Genomic DNA, 13504 nt, shown 5'->3' with positions numbered 1-13504 from the left:
GAAGTGTAGTGCACTGCAAGAATTTCTCCCTCTTGATCCAGTTGGATGGGGTTTGAATCTAAACTCTGGCACCTGTGATTGGGGAGGCCTCCAGCAAGTCAGTTAACACTTCTGAATCTCATTTTCTCCTTTGTGAAATAAAGAAAACAGAATCCACCAAGATGAGTTGTTTTTAGGATTTAATATTATAATCCATGAGCTTGATTACATATATGTAAATATACTATCTATATCTATATCTGTGTCTATATCTATATCTATGATTTTCCCTAGGAACAATGGTTCAGTATTCACTAATTCAGTGTTTGCCATGATTTTGTACAACATATCTATGATGAATGATGAGAATTGACTGTGTATCTGTATACATCGCATGATTTTTCAGCCATGTTTCTCCAGAGAAACAGAACAAACAGGACATGCTTATTGTAAGGAGTTTCTTCACACGATTGTGGGAGCAAGCAAGTGAGAAATCCATAGAGCAGGCCATTAGGCTGGAAACTCAAAAGGACTTGATCTCCCTTCCTGAGTCTGAAATCTGTAGGGGCAGACCGGCAGGCTGAAGACAGAATGGGATTTCAATGTTACAGTCTTGAAGCAGACTTTCTTTTTCTATGGGAAATGTCAGTTTTTGTTCTTAAGGCTTTCAACCGATCAGATGAGGTCCATTCACATTATAGAAGATAATAACCCTTACTTATGTTCAATTGACTATAGATGAAAATCATGTATACAAAGTCCTTCACGGTAACATCAGTGTTTGATCAAACAATGGGCACTGTAGCCTAGTAGGCACATAAAATTTAATCATCATGATTTAGAATTATCACTTAATAGAGTTTTCTTTTAAGTCAGATAGGTTTTTTAAAAAGTTGCAAGTAAAAATGCATCCATATGTTATATGTTTATGTATGCAGTTACCTTTTCCAGTTACCTTTATTTCTTCATGTCATTTTAAGTACTGTCTACTGTTCTTTTATTTCTTCCTCTGAAAGACTCCCTTTATTATTTCTTGTAAGGAAGATTTGCTACTGGCAAATTTTTTGCTTTTTTTTTTTCTTTTTGATCTAGAAATGCTTGAATTTCTCCATTGTTTTCAAAGGAGAGTTTCGATAGATCTAGAAGTTTTTGTTAACATTCTTTTTCTTTTAGCACTTTGACTATATCATCTCACTACCTTTTGGCATCCTTCCTTTTCTGATGCAAAATCAGCTGTTAATTTGAGCGAAGATCCCTCATTTGTGAATAGCCACTTCTCTCTTGTTGCTTTAAAGATTCTTTTTGTTTTTCAGCAGTTTCATTATTGCTTGTCTAGGCATGACTCTCTTTGACTTTACCCTACTTTGAGTGTATTGAGCTTCTTAGATGTGTAGATTAGTCTTTCAATCAAATTTGGAAAGTTTTCTACATTATTTCTTCAATCTCTTTCTGCCTCCGCCTCTCCTCTCTGTCTAGGAATCCAATTATGTGCATGTTGATGCCCTTGTGGTCCCATAGATTTCTGAGGTTCTAATCACTTTTCCTTTTCTTTCTGTTCCTTAGGCTGGATAATCTCAATTGACCTGTCTTCAAGTTTGCTGATTCCTTTTCCAGCCTTCTTAAATCTGCTACTGAGATCCTCTAGTAAATTTTTCATTTCAGTTGTTTTAATTTTCAGCTTCAGCATTTCTCTTTGATTTGTTTTTAAAATTTCTACCTTTTCATTTGTATGCTCTATTTGATTAGATATCAGTTATGCTTTCCTTTTATTCTTTTAACATAGTTTCCTTTATTTCTTAGAACATACGTAAAATGGCTGATTTAAAATCTTTCTCTTAACTTGTACTCATCTTAATCTTTGCATAAATCTTCCAATGTCTGGACTTCCTAAGGGATAGTTCCCATTGATAGTTTTTACCCCCCTGCATGGAACAAGCAATTCACCCATTTAAAATGTACAATTCAATGTTCTTTGTTTATTTGTTTGTTTTACTATAAGCCATACTTTCTTGTTTTTGTCTAACTTTTTTTTTTTTGAATTAGTTCATTTTAAATTATACATAGTAACTTTGGAAATAAAATTCTCTCCCCTACTCAGGATTTGTTGTTGTTTCTATTTATTGTGGTGTGTTTTTTTACTAACTTTTCTGAACTAATTCTGTAAAATCTGTATTCTTTGAAATGTATGTATAAGGAAGTCTCTCTCTGGATAGCTTAGTGTCACCTAATGAGTAGATGAAAATTTCTTTAACTGCCTGGAACTAGCAAGTCTCCCAGTTTCTGTCAATAGGCTCTGTGTGTGTTGGGACACCCCTTAAACACTAGGCCAGGCAGTTAATTCTGTCTTTATTTCCTGCTTGTGCAGGTCCCCAAGTTTAGCAACGAGAGGTTAGAACATCCTCATGACTCTTTTGACCATGTACATAGCCCTGGGCAAGTGCAGATCCCCACACATGCACGTGGCCTTCTATAATCCCAGGAACATGTCAGAGATTTTTACAGCCTCCTATGAATATCTCATTCCCCAGTTTTTCCTTTAAAGGTTTCTGGGTAGCTATTATTTGTTCAAAATGTAATCTGCTGCCTCAGGCAGCTGTAATGTTAAACAATTGCTATGTCTTTTTTAAACAAATGCCCCAGGATAGAGGCTATTCACTTTGAGGGAGCTCCAAGTTAGGACAAATGAGTAGGAAACAGCTGGAGAGGGCAATCATAACAATTCCTGGAAATGGGGCTTTGAAGGAGCACCAATCCCATTTGGCCTCCTCCAGTAGCCATCTTGCCTGTTTGGCCCTGATTGTTGGCTGTTCATTTTTAAGGCTACCATGGAGCTGGAGATGTGGAATGAAAAGAGCACAAGTTAAAAAGCCCCACAGCTCATAGTTATTCTTGAGGTTCAGTCACTTTTCTTGAATAAGCACTCCCTGGATTGCTGCAAGCCTTTGGTTAATTTTCAGACTCCTTAAAATTATTCTGACAATTTTTCCAGTTTTTTTTGTTGTTGTTTATTATGAAGCAGGTTTTTGCATTTTTGGAGGTTCTTAGTTTGGCACTTTCACTGACCACCATCCTCCCACCAATGTTTGAATTTTTAAGACAGTATTTCAGTTAACTGTTGACAGATTTCACAAAATACTGAACAAACAGGGGTATCTGACACTCCATTAACTGATTTCTCTAATAATTCATTCACCCTTCCTTGATATCCACCCTTAGTGCTGTGCTCCAGCCATAACAAGGCACTTGCAGTTTTTCTGATATGCTGCAACAAAGCTTTAGCTTTGTAACTCTGAACAACTTACTCTTTGTTCAAATATTCTGTTCTCCCACCTACTATTGACCAGGACAATTTCTACTAATCCATTAGAATTCTTATCAGGTATCATCTCCTTTGTAATTAACCCTTTTCAACCAGACAGGTTTGGGAGTGTCTCACATACTGCTGTAGCATCCTGTGTATCTCTATTACAGCAGTTGTCAAATGCTACCATATTTATTTTTCTCCCTAAGTAAAAAGGACATTCACCAAAAGATATTTGTTGAGCAAGAGGACAACACAATTCCAACTTAGTACATACAAACTTAAACATGTATGACTACATACATACAAGAAAAACATACAAAACATTTTTGCCTAAATGCCAAGTTGTTATCTCTGAATGGTGATTGCAATTCTTCTGCTTGATAATTTTCTCTATCTTCTAAGTGTGAACCCATAGCTTTTCGTATTTGGCTTTTTTTTTAAAGAGATAATTTGGAGGACCTGGAATCCAACCTTGGAATATTCATATGTGTCTGCAATAGACTGATCTACCTCTGGAGGATCCTGCTGTCAGGGGAGACAAATCAAGATCCACAGAGGGCCCTTTCGCATGCACAGAATGTGGCTACACAGGAAGTCTGACTTATTCTTGTTTAACAGGACAGAATCCCTCTGGCAGCCACTGGAGCAACCTTAGGCCATAGCAAAAAAATTTCTCTAAGCAGTTCTGCCAGCACAACAGAGGTAGTTATTGTGAAAATTCCCTACCACTACCTTTATGGCTGAATCCAAATACCATGATTTTTCATACCTGCTGTCTACCACGAAAAATGACTCTGGTGACACTTCTATGACACTGTCTTGTTCATGATGCTTAACATCATAAAAAGCTAACTGGTGACTACATGACATGCACTTATCACCACTGCCCATCTAGCCAAGAGAAAACAATGATATTTGTCCCATCTTCAGAATCTCAATCAAAACCTATCTACTCTTGCTTTACACACTATTTAATCAAGTTTCTAAATACAAGGATACTTAGTAAAATATATTTTGGAAAGGAGGGAGAGGTTTAGGCATTTTAGAGTTAACTGATAGACATCTTTAGTCTTGAATATTTTGGGGCAATATATGACCCTATGTCCTTTTTGTAATCTGCAAATGGCCTGCAAACACGCCTGCAGGCATCAAGTAGCATTTTCTCCACCATTCCTTTCTGATATGGCAAGGAGGTACACTTAAAATTTTGTCTAGATTTTTGGGGTTCTAATTTCTTATTCTCTCCGAGTCTTTGATGTCTAAATCTTCCTTCAGTTCAGATTGAATTACGACCATTAAATTCTGTTAAATTCTAGCACCTCCAGGCTATGACTCCAACTTCATATTTCCAACATTTATACCTTATTTCTGATTCTTATTGATCAACTCTTCAACATGGAGGTTTCCCAAGGAGTTTCTGCTTTGAGCTCAATCTAAATACACCAATGAGCACTCTTGAGGTCTCCCTTGTCCTCCTGGTCTACATTCTGAGGACTTGCCATGCTCTTCCTCTGAGGCAGGCTCCCTGAAACACTCCCAGACCCCACATGTCTGGGAGCAGATAAAGAAGCTCAACCATCAAGCTAGGGTGTCCTGACTGTGTTTTCTGCTTTCTGCAGGTTGCCATTTCCAGGACTTATGATCTTGAGCACTTCTAATATGAAAAATCCCAACTGTGTCCTATGATGAAAAAAGCAAAAACAAACAAAAAAGAAAAATGAAAACAATGCCCCCCTCATAATAATTCAATAAGCGACCCCTTCAAGGAGCTTATGGTCTAGTGGTGGTGGTGGGGAAGACAGGTGCAAAATCACTACTCAAGACAGTAAGCAGACAGCATAAAACAATTACCAACGCAGAATGGTTAGATACAGAAAAGCACAAATCTTGTCTAGAACCTTCACTTAGGTAGAACCGTTGAATTGTGGTTGGTCACTGTTGCACAAAACATCTCCATTGTTCTCCCAGAACAAGAATGGGGTCCATCCTCCCTCATGGTTCTGCTGAAGGTATCCCACCTTCCTCTCTATTTTCATTGCTCCTCTCTTGCCCTTCTCAGATCTCATTCTCAATGCACCTGAGCCAATACCCTTCACCAAATGTTCTCTCTAAACACATGATCCTTTGTGTCCAGAATGCTCTTCCCTGGCCCTTTTTGCTCCCTGTTCTTCCAAACTCAGCTCAGGCATAACCTGCAGACAGGAAGCTTTCCTGAGCAGTCCAGCCAGATGTGCCAAACTCCCTCCTTTACGCTCCTGGTACTCCCTTCCTCTGTCCATGCTGCTAATTTGATCACTGATATTATAATTGCTGTTTATTTCTCTGTCTCCACCAACAGAATGGGATCTCCTTGAGGATATTCCCGTGTTTCCCCTACTATCCCTCAACAGAGACTAATTAAATGCCAAACTAAGACTCCTTTTTATGTATTGTGGCAATGCAGACACACACACACACACACACACACACACGCCCATATTTTAATTATCAGTGCCAGGCTGGGCTGAAGGATTTACAGTTAATTGGAAATGCCCCCCAAAAGCTCTCACACAAGAGATTTTCTTTCCCCTGGAAGAGCAGTTTCACCCCTATCTCAGTTTCAGTTTTAAAGCCACTAGCCCTTCTTTTCCTTCCTGCAAATTGCCAGTCTTGAAAGAATGCTGAGAATGACACCAAGCACAAATGAACGATGCCTGTGCAGAAGAGTCATTGTCGTTTAAAATGCACCTCAAATGGCAGGGTTGTGATGGATTCACTTCTCCTGCTTGTCCTTGAGAACCAGCAGGGGCACCCATGTTGGGTAATAATTGCTCTGCCTTGCTTGAAGGCCTAGCACTTGCCTTATAGGACATTGATTCATTTGGATATTGTGTCTATTCCAGCCCCACGGCATTCCCCACTGATGAAATTAACACAGAACAGGAAGAGATAAATGTGTAAAGTCGGGGGCTTTGGGGAGCCCTGAGGCTGATATGGATGAGGCAGTAGCTGTGGAAGTTGCTTCCTGTGGCTCTTCTCCATCACAGCGAAGGCAGACTGAGTCCCAGACTAGGAGTGAAACCACTCCCACCACCAACATTTTGTAAACCATCTTTGCATCACTTCAGAGGGAAAGGGAAACATTGGGGAACTTCCAGAACTAACAGATGGGGTCTAGAAATAAAATCAGCAAAGGAGAACGTGTCTTCTTGAGTCCTTGGGCTCAGCGTCCCTTCAACATATGGAATTTTAGCCCATTTAATTTTTAACACTGTGTAATCCTAACATCATGACTAAAACCCCTTCACAATTCAATGAGACTGGAACCAAGATACTCTCATATTCCTCTGCTAAACAATTCTAGGATGAAGAATATTTTTCCTGCTTCTAAGCTCATCAATACGAAGATAAGGCAAAAATTGCTTAGATACTTCCTCCAGGAAATATCTGTTCCTGGAAAATACAACTGCACCTCAATTACCCTAGTTCACTTGTTGAGGCTAACAGCTTGCTAATCAATACTCACTTTGACAACTCTCTTCACGTCCACACATCCAAATTTCTTAGATAACCCTGCTCAGTTTCAACCAGTTCCCAACTGTGCAAACCCTGTCCTGAAATCACCCAGTCCAGGCTCCCAAACCTTACGTGTCTATCTTTCCCTGACTTGTCTTTTGAAGATGAAAGAAGACAGCAAGAGAGTGGTGTTTTCCCTCAGGGATGTAAGTCTAATAGTCTTCATTCAGCTTTGGGGAGTCAAGGAACCCACATCTGTAATAATTTCTTCCTCTCGAAAGTAAAACTTTGGGTATAATTTTCTGTCTCACTTATCTCAATCCCCTGACACAGTGGAGAACAACCTACCTTCAACCTCTACACATATTGCTGTGACACACACCCTCTCCCTTCCCTTCATCTTCCCCATATGCTTCTGCTACCTGGTGTTCTGACTCCTCTTTCTCCCCAGATGAGCTCATTGAAAGCTTGGTCAAGGTGGTTGTTTGTATCTTCTCCTCTGAGTCAATTTCCCTTTACACTCCTTCTCTCAATGGTGAAACTCATCTCTTTCTCTCTCTCTCTCTCTCTCTATATATATATGTAACCATATAAAATAATTGGATTTCATCATATTGTACCTACACACAATTTATTTATACACTTCTGTGCAAAAACTAAAACAAATAAGAGGCTATAGAATATAAAGTCACAGGCAAACATATTAAATAGAATGTAGAGTGAAGAAGTTCCAGCTAAAGTATATTCCCTTTGGGGAAAGAGTCTGGAATTGTGTTTTACGGAATCATTTCACTAGATCTTGCTGTCCTGGATATGTGGAAGCTCCTTGTTGTGCCTGCCTGTGACTTGAGGGGTTGATAGAAATAAATAAAATGGTCTTATTGCCTGACTTGTTCTACCTAATGATTATTGCTTCTCTACGGAAAAATCACAGCTAACAGGAGGATAAGCCTAGGGAATGCCTGAGGCGAGGCATCTAACAGAGCAATGAGGGCTCCTCCAGGCCTTTCCTGCTCCCAGGGAGGGAAACTGCCACCCAAATGACCAAGGCTAGGAAGGATAGGGGTCAACAGTGGTAACACTTTCAGTACTGTTGTGTGCTAAGCATTCTTTATTTCTGTTCAACTCAAAGACAGATCTGTATTCCTCTTGAGGTTCTCATACGGTATCTGTCATGGTGCTCAGAAAGTGTTTACTGAATAATAGTAAATTCCAAGGACTATTTTAGGATACAACTCTTGAGAGCACAAACATCAGGCTTATGTGCTTTTCTTGTACATTGTCATACATAATTAACTGCTTAATAAAATTTTCCCAATGACGGTAAATCTAAATATATATTACTATAGGAGTTTTAGCCCCATGTGGCCTTTCACTATAGCTTACATTAGGGCTCTGACATTTTATAATTGCTGGAGACAGGTTTTGCATATCAACACAAAATGTAGTTATTCATTAATAATTTATTGGAACAAGCTTCACTCTGATATAATAAGTGAATTATTAATCAATGTTCCTAAGGAAAATAGTTCTGAACAGAAGTTGCTTTATTTCTTCTTCCCTGCTTGGGTTTTAGGTTAGCACAATATTTGCAGAAGAAACAGATGCCACAAATTGAATTATGTACACAAGTACGTAATAACACAAGTCAGTGTTACTTTTCAAGATCCATCACGTTACTTCAAAATATATCAACATTAGCACATCCAGTGACAAACCAATTTAAAGGATGTGCTCGAGCCAGGAAAAAAAGGCATTCGTGGCCTTTCGAAGAACAAACATGTTAGGCAAAGATCATTTGGACCAAGTTCTAACAACACTGGGAGATTTACAAGAGAACAGCTGCTAATTATTTTTTTAGAGAATGATGGAATCTGTCAATGTCTCCAATGTACGAGTGCTTTATGGGTGATGTAGTGTGTAATCTGCATTGAGAGGAAAGGTCTCTTCCATCTATCCCACTCCCTGTGTCTCTAGGTCCTGGAATAGTTTCTGGTTCAGAGAAAGCTCTCAGTAAGTAGTGTTTGTTTTTATAATAAAACATGGTATGATAGTTATCTTTAAAAAAAGGTATCAGTCTATCTAGCTGGAGAGAGAAGATCTGCACTGTTGAGAAGTTCAATGATGACCTTAACACGTAATTAAATGCCAAATGGCTTGAAGAGGCTTCCTGCTACAATCTGTTATCAATTGACATCGAATGTGTGTCTGCTACAAGGCACTTCGGTTCTCACTAGAGATTCAGAATTGGGTACGACCTAGCCCTCATCCTTGGGCAGATCTTAACCTAGCAGAAAAAGAATAAACAATTTGAACTGATTTGCTCAGGAAAAGCTGCTGGAATGACTTTTTTTTTAAGGCTCCCAGTGCAATCAAATAATTACCTTGTTAGAAACACATCTTGGCTTTCCAGTGCCTACAAAATCAAAGCCAGACTCCTTAGCAGGAGCTATCCTGCTCAACCTTACCTGACCCCTCCCCTCCCTCTGTATTTTTCACTCCCTTTCCTCTGAATACCACCCTGAACTCCAAGACCATTAGCTTCTGGGCATTCACTAGACACTTTCCACTTCATGGACACCCTATCTCCTATAGGAAACTCAGCTTTCCCACCCTGCCACCCCACAGCAATTTATTATCCATCTATTTCTGAGTCCTTATTAGCCTTTTAGACTCTACTGAGATATGACGTCCTCTAATAACAGCCTTCTCTGACACAAGAACTACAGATTATAGGAGTCAGTATTGATATTGTCAGCATTAAAGCTATTTAACAGAGCCAAAAATTCAGAATAAAACTAGAGGTGGTAAGTTTGTGCAGATCAAATGGAAGTATAGAAACAAGAGCTTAATATACACACAGTACTATATATAAAGTAGGTAACCAGCAAGGACCTACTGTATAGTACAGGGAACTCTACTCAATATTTCATGATAACCTATATGGGAAAAGAGTCTGAAAAATAATGTGTATCTGAATCCTTTTGCTATACAACTGAAACTAACACAACAGTGTAAATCAACTATACTTCAATTTTAAAAAAAGTCAACAAAAACATACTAGAGGAAGAACTGAGGTCATTAGAGCATTGACCAAATAGATAGCAGTGGACATAAAAACAAAGGGAAATATAGAGATGTTACTGGTAAGGACTCTGCTGCTTTCTATTCGAGTTAGAATATAGGGACTAAACAAAAAAATGTATCACTAGTCAAAGATACGGCTATGAATAGAAGTAGGAAAATTGAAAATTGGAGGCACACACAGGGTTTAAGATGGTGGTAAAACATCTAGATAAAATTGACTAGTAAGTGTTTAAAATGTGGACCTTTAGATTTAGAGAAAGCATAAAGATGGAGATGATGGTTTTGAAGCTTGAAGTTCATTTCTTTGTAGCATTTCAGCAAATGTTATTTACTTGTAATGTCTATTTCCCTACCAGACTGTCAATTCCACAAACAAGGTCTATATTCTCAGTTGCTATAACTCAAGCAACAGAAATAATGTCAGGCCCATAGTAGTGGATTAACTGACAATGAAAACAAAAATTACTCACGAAAGGGAACGCTGATATAGCCTATAGTGGATGGCACATATTGTTGCTTTAAATATGCTTTCTGCCTTAAAAAAGTTAGTGCCTTGAGAAAATGAGACATACATAACACACTTTAGACACCTAGGCAGAAAAAATATAGGCCAGAGGTATAGACGTACAGGCAAAGGACATGGGAACGTGCTTCTGGAACTGTAAAGGGTGGGGAGGAAACATATATGGAAGTGTTCTTATTTGGTCTGGTCTTTTAGTGAAGGAAATCATATGGAGGTCTTCCCAGACTCAAAAGAAGTTATAATTGTGAAGTTTATGTGGCTTTTTCTCCATGTTCGGGTAGAATTGATGCTCTTTCCCGTTTTCCTAGATAGTTTATGCAAGATATTTAGATAATGAGGCTTTGTTTTGTTTGTTTGTTTAGTTTTGTTCTCAATAGATATTAGTGTCTCATTGCTTCTTGGTGTAGAAAGAAGGTGAAGGGAAGAAGAGGCTACAGACAACTGGGGGCCTAGATTGAGTTAAGCAGGTTTCCTATCCATCTCCTTATATCCAGGTTGACCTCTTGTTCTTGCCCTGGGACCTTCCAGACACCTCTGCTGGTGTCCCCCTCAGATGGGTGCCTTCTCTGCTGCAGGCTCTTATGGCCCTTGTTCTGGGCTAAGACTTCTTCCATCTAAGTGATTCTTCTGTCAACAGCTTGAACCTTCTCATTTGTTGGCAGCCCTGTTCTCATTCTCTTTCCTGTTACATGTTGTCCTCACTTCCTTATTATCATTTCAGTAGAAACAGAGGCAAGAGAAAGCAAAATCACATGATTTTGACTGGATGATTTTAATAATTTAGATTTTAGTTGTTCAATAATGAAGAGTTGGAAATGCAAGCTACAATATTAATTATTCCTGGTTTTTAGGGTTTATAATTCTGGGGTGTGTGTTAACATCAGATTAATATAAAAAATGAATATTCAACTATTGTTTTATGATAATTCCTAAAATCTGTGAAATACATTAAGATGTTGATATACAAGAAGAGATTAACACTTTGCCTGGATTCAAAGTGATTTTCTTTTTCCAAGAAAAGCCTGTAGGTTTTCAGTGTAATGTTTCAATCAAAATGCATGTGTATACACACATAATTGGATTTTTATTATCTAAAACTCTCAATTTTTCTCTAAATACACCCTTGCATCAGAAGAGCCAAAGCACTTGGATCGGCAGACCTGCTTGTATTTTTGCAATAAATGCTGATCTAATCTGAATATTGGTAGTGTGATTGGTTCAATGGAGGTGTTAGTGTTGGGGCCACTGACTATTTCATGGGTATTGAGAACACCTTAACCTTATATAATCAGTTTCCTCTGAGATCCATTTATTCTAAAGCAGTACCAGGTACAGGCTAAAGAAAAGAATTAGGGTCTGAGGGAGCATCAAGGCATGGAGGATGCATCCAAAAGTGTTAGATACCAAAAGAAACAAAACAAGGAACACGTCAAAGCTGCTTCAGAAGGCTGATTTCGAGGCAGGGAAAGCAGGAGCAGCTGAGAAGTTCACAGGCAGGAGGAGGTGGAGCCAAGGCTCAGGAGTCAGATGAGAAGAGAACTGAAATGGATTTGGTTTCTGGCCCAAACTATGTCATAGTGTGTGGTTTTCCACCCTACAGTTTCCACCTCACATTGTTGATACCACATCTAATAAGGAGGTGAGAGCATGGTGATGCCAGAAGGCAGCCAAATACTAATCAAGTAGATACTATATGAAGATCCTGCAATATTTAGCAATTTGGAAATGAGCACTTTATTTCATATCATTAGAGGCCAAAAGAACAACGAGGCCAGAAATGTTAAAATGACTACCGGCTACCAAATTAGACCTAGGGCCATATTAAAGTCCACATTTCTGTTGTGTCTATGAAGTTTGGGGCACTGAGAAGTGTAGAATATATAGCTAGAAACCACATACATATGAGAAATAAAGAACACAGACCACTAGCCTATACATGATATAACCCTAAATCCCTTCCCTTAAGCTTAGATAGAGGACTCCACTTCTGTTAATGGACCACTTTGTCCTTAAAAATTGCCTATTTACAAATGATGCTCTATAGACAGCTTGTGGGGCTTGTATTTGTTGATTTTCTAAACTTAGGACCCTAAGGACATATGCATAGGACCAGTTGCACAGCAGGCCACCAAGGACCAGAAAGCTTCTATCATGACATAGGAGCACCAGGTAAAGCTAACCAAGTGAGAGAGTTAAGCAACCAGTTGAAGAATTTAAATCAATAGTCATCAAAATGTCTGTGACTACTCCCTGTTCTCTTTATGGAAATGCAAGTCAGAGAGGTTTAACAGAATTTTGATGATCATGTTTCAAAGAAAACAAGCAGTAAGTCTTGTGGAGTTTTTATTTGAAACACACAACGCTGATAGGAATGAGGTCAAGGGCTCCACACACCATTTATTGACGTTTCTGAGAAAGTCATCAGACTTTCTCCTCATCCTCCAAAATGTCTTAAAGTATTAACTGTTTCTACATCCATTTTTGGCACTCCATAGTAATTTCCCACAAAGTGAAGACAACTGTTACCTTTTCTGGGGAAGAACTCTTGTGTCTTTGGAGAAAACTTAAGCTTTCTGCCATGGAAGAAATATTTTCCTCCTGTTCCATGGAGAAGAAAACTAGATGGAACAAACTAGCTGAATCCCATGCCTGGAAGGCTGGTGGACAATACACTGAGGAGGTTACGGAGGAGAATAAAGGCAGGGAGACGTCAACTAGAGATGAGAAGTTCACCAATGTCTAGCTAAAGTGTAGAATGATGAGCAATTTATGTGAATGGTGTAGTACTGTTTTTTTATATTTGTATGAACGTGAAGTATCCAGATAATAAAGCTTTTTTAAACATGATAAGTTCCTATATCTTTACATATTTCCAAATATGATGTATGTAGTTAAGGGGTTAAATGGTTGATTGAAGAACAAAACGGGTATATCTTGCTCTGGTGAATTTAAATAAAATACATTACTCATTCCCCTAAAAATGCCCCCAAAGATGTTCTTTTGTTTCTTCACTGTATATCAATGACGAACAAAGTAAATATTAATTAGGGGAAGCCAAAACTTGTAAACTTCAATCGTTGCATCCGACTGGAATGCAGGCAGAATATGTCTTGATA

This window comes from Balaenoptera musculus, chromosome 7 (genome assembly GCF_009873245.2).
Source record: "Balaenoptera musculus isolate JJ_BM4_2016_0621 chromosome 7, mBalMus1.pri.v3, whole genome shotgun sequence".
NCBI classification, from domain to species: Eukaryota; Metazoa; Chordata; class Mammalia; order Artiodactyla; family Balaenopteridae; genus Balaenoptera; species Balaenoptera musculus.
This window is presented reverse-complemented; position numbering follows the sequence as displayed.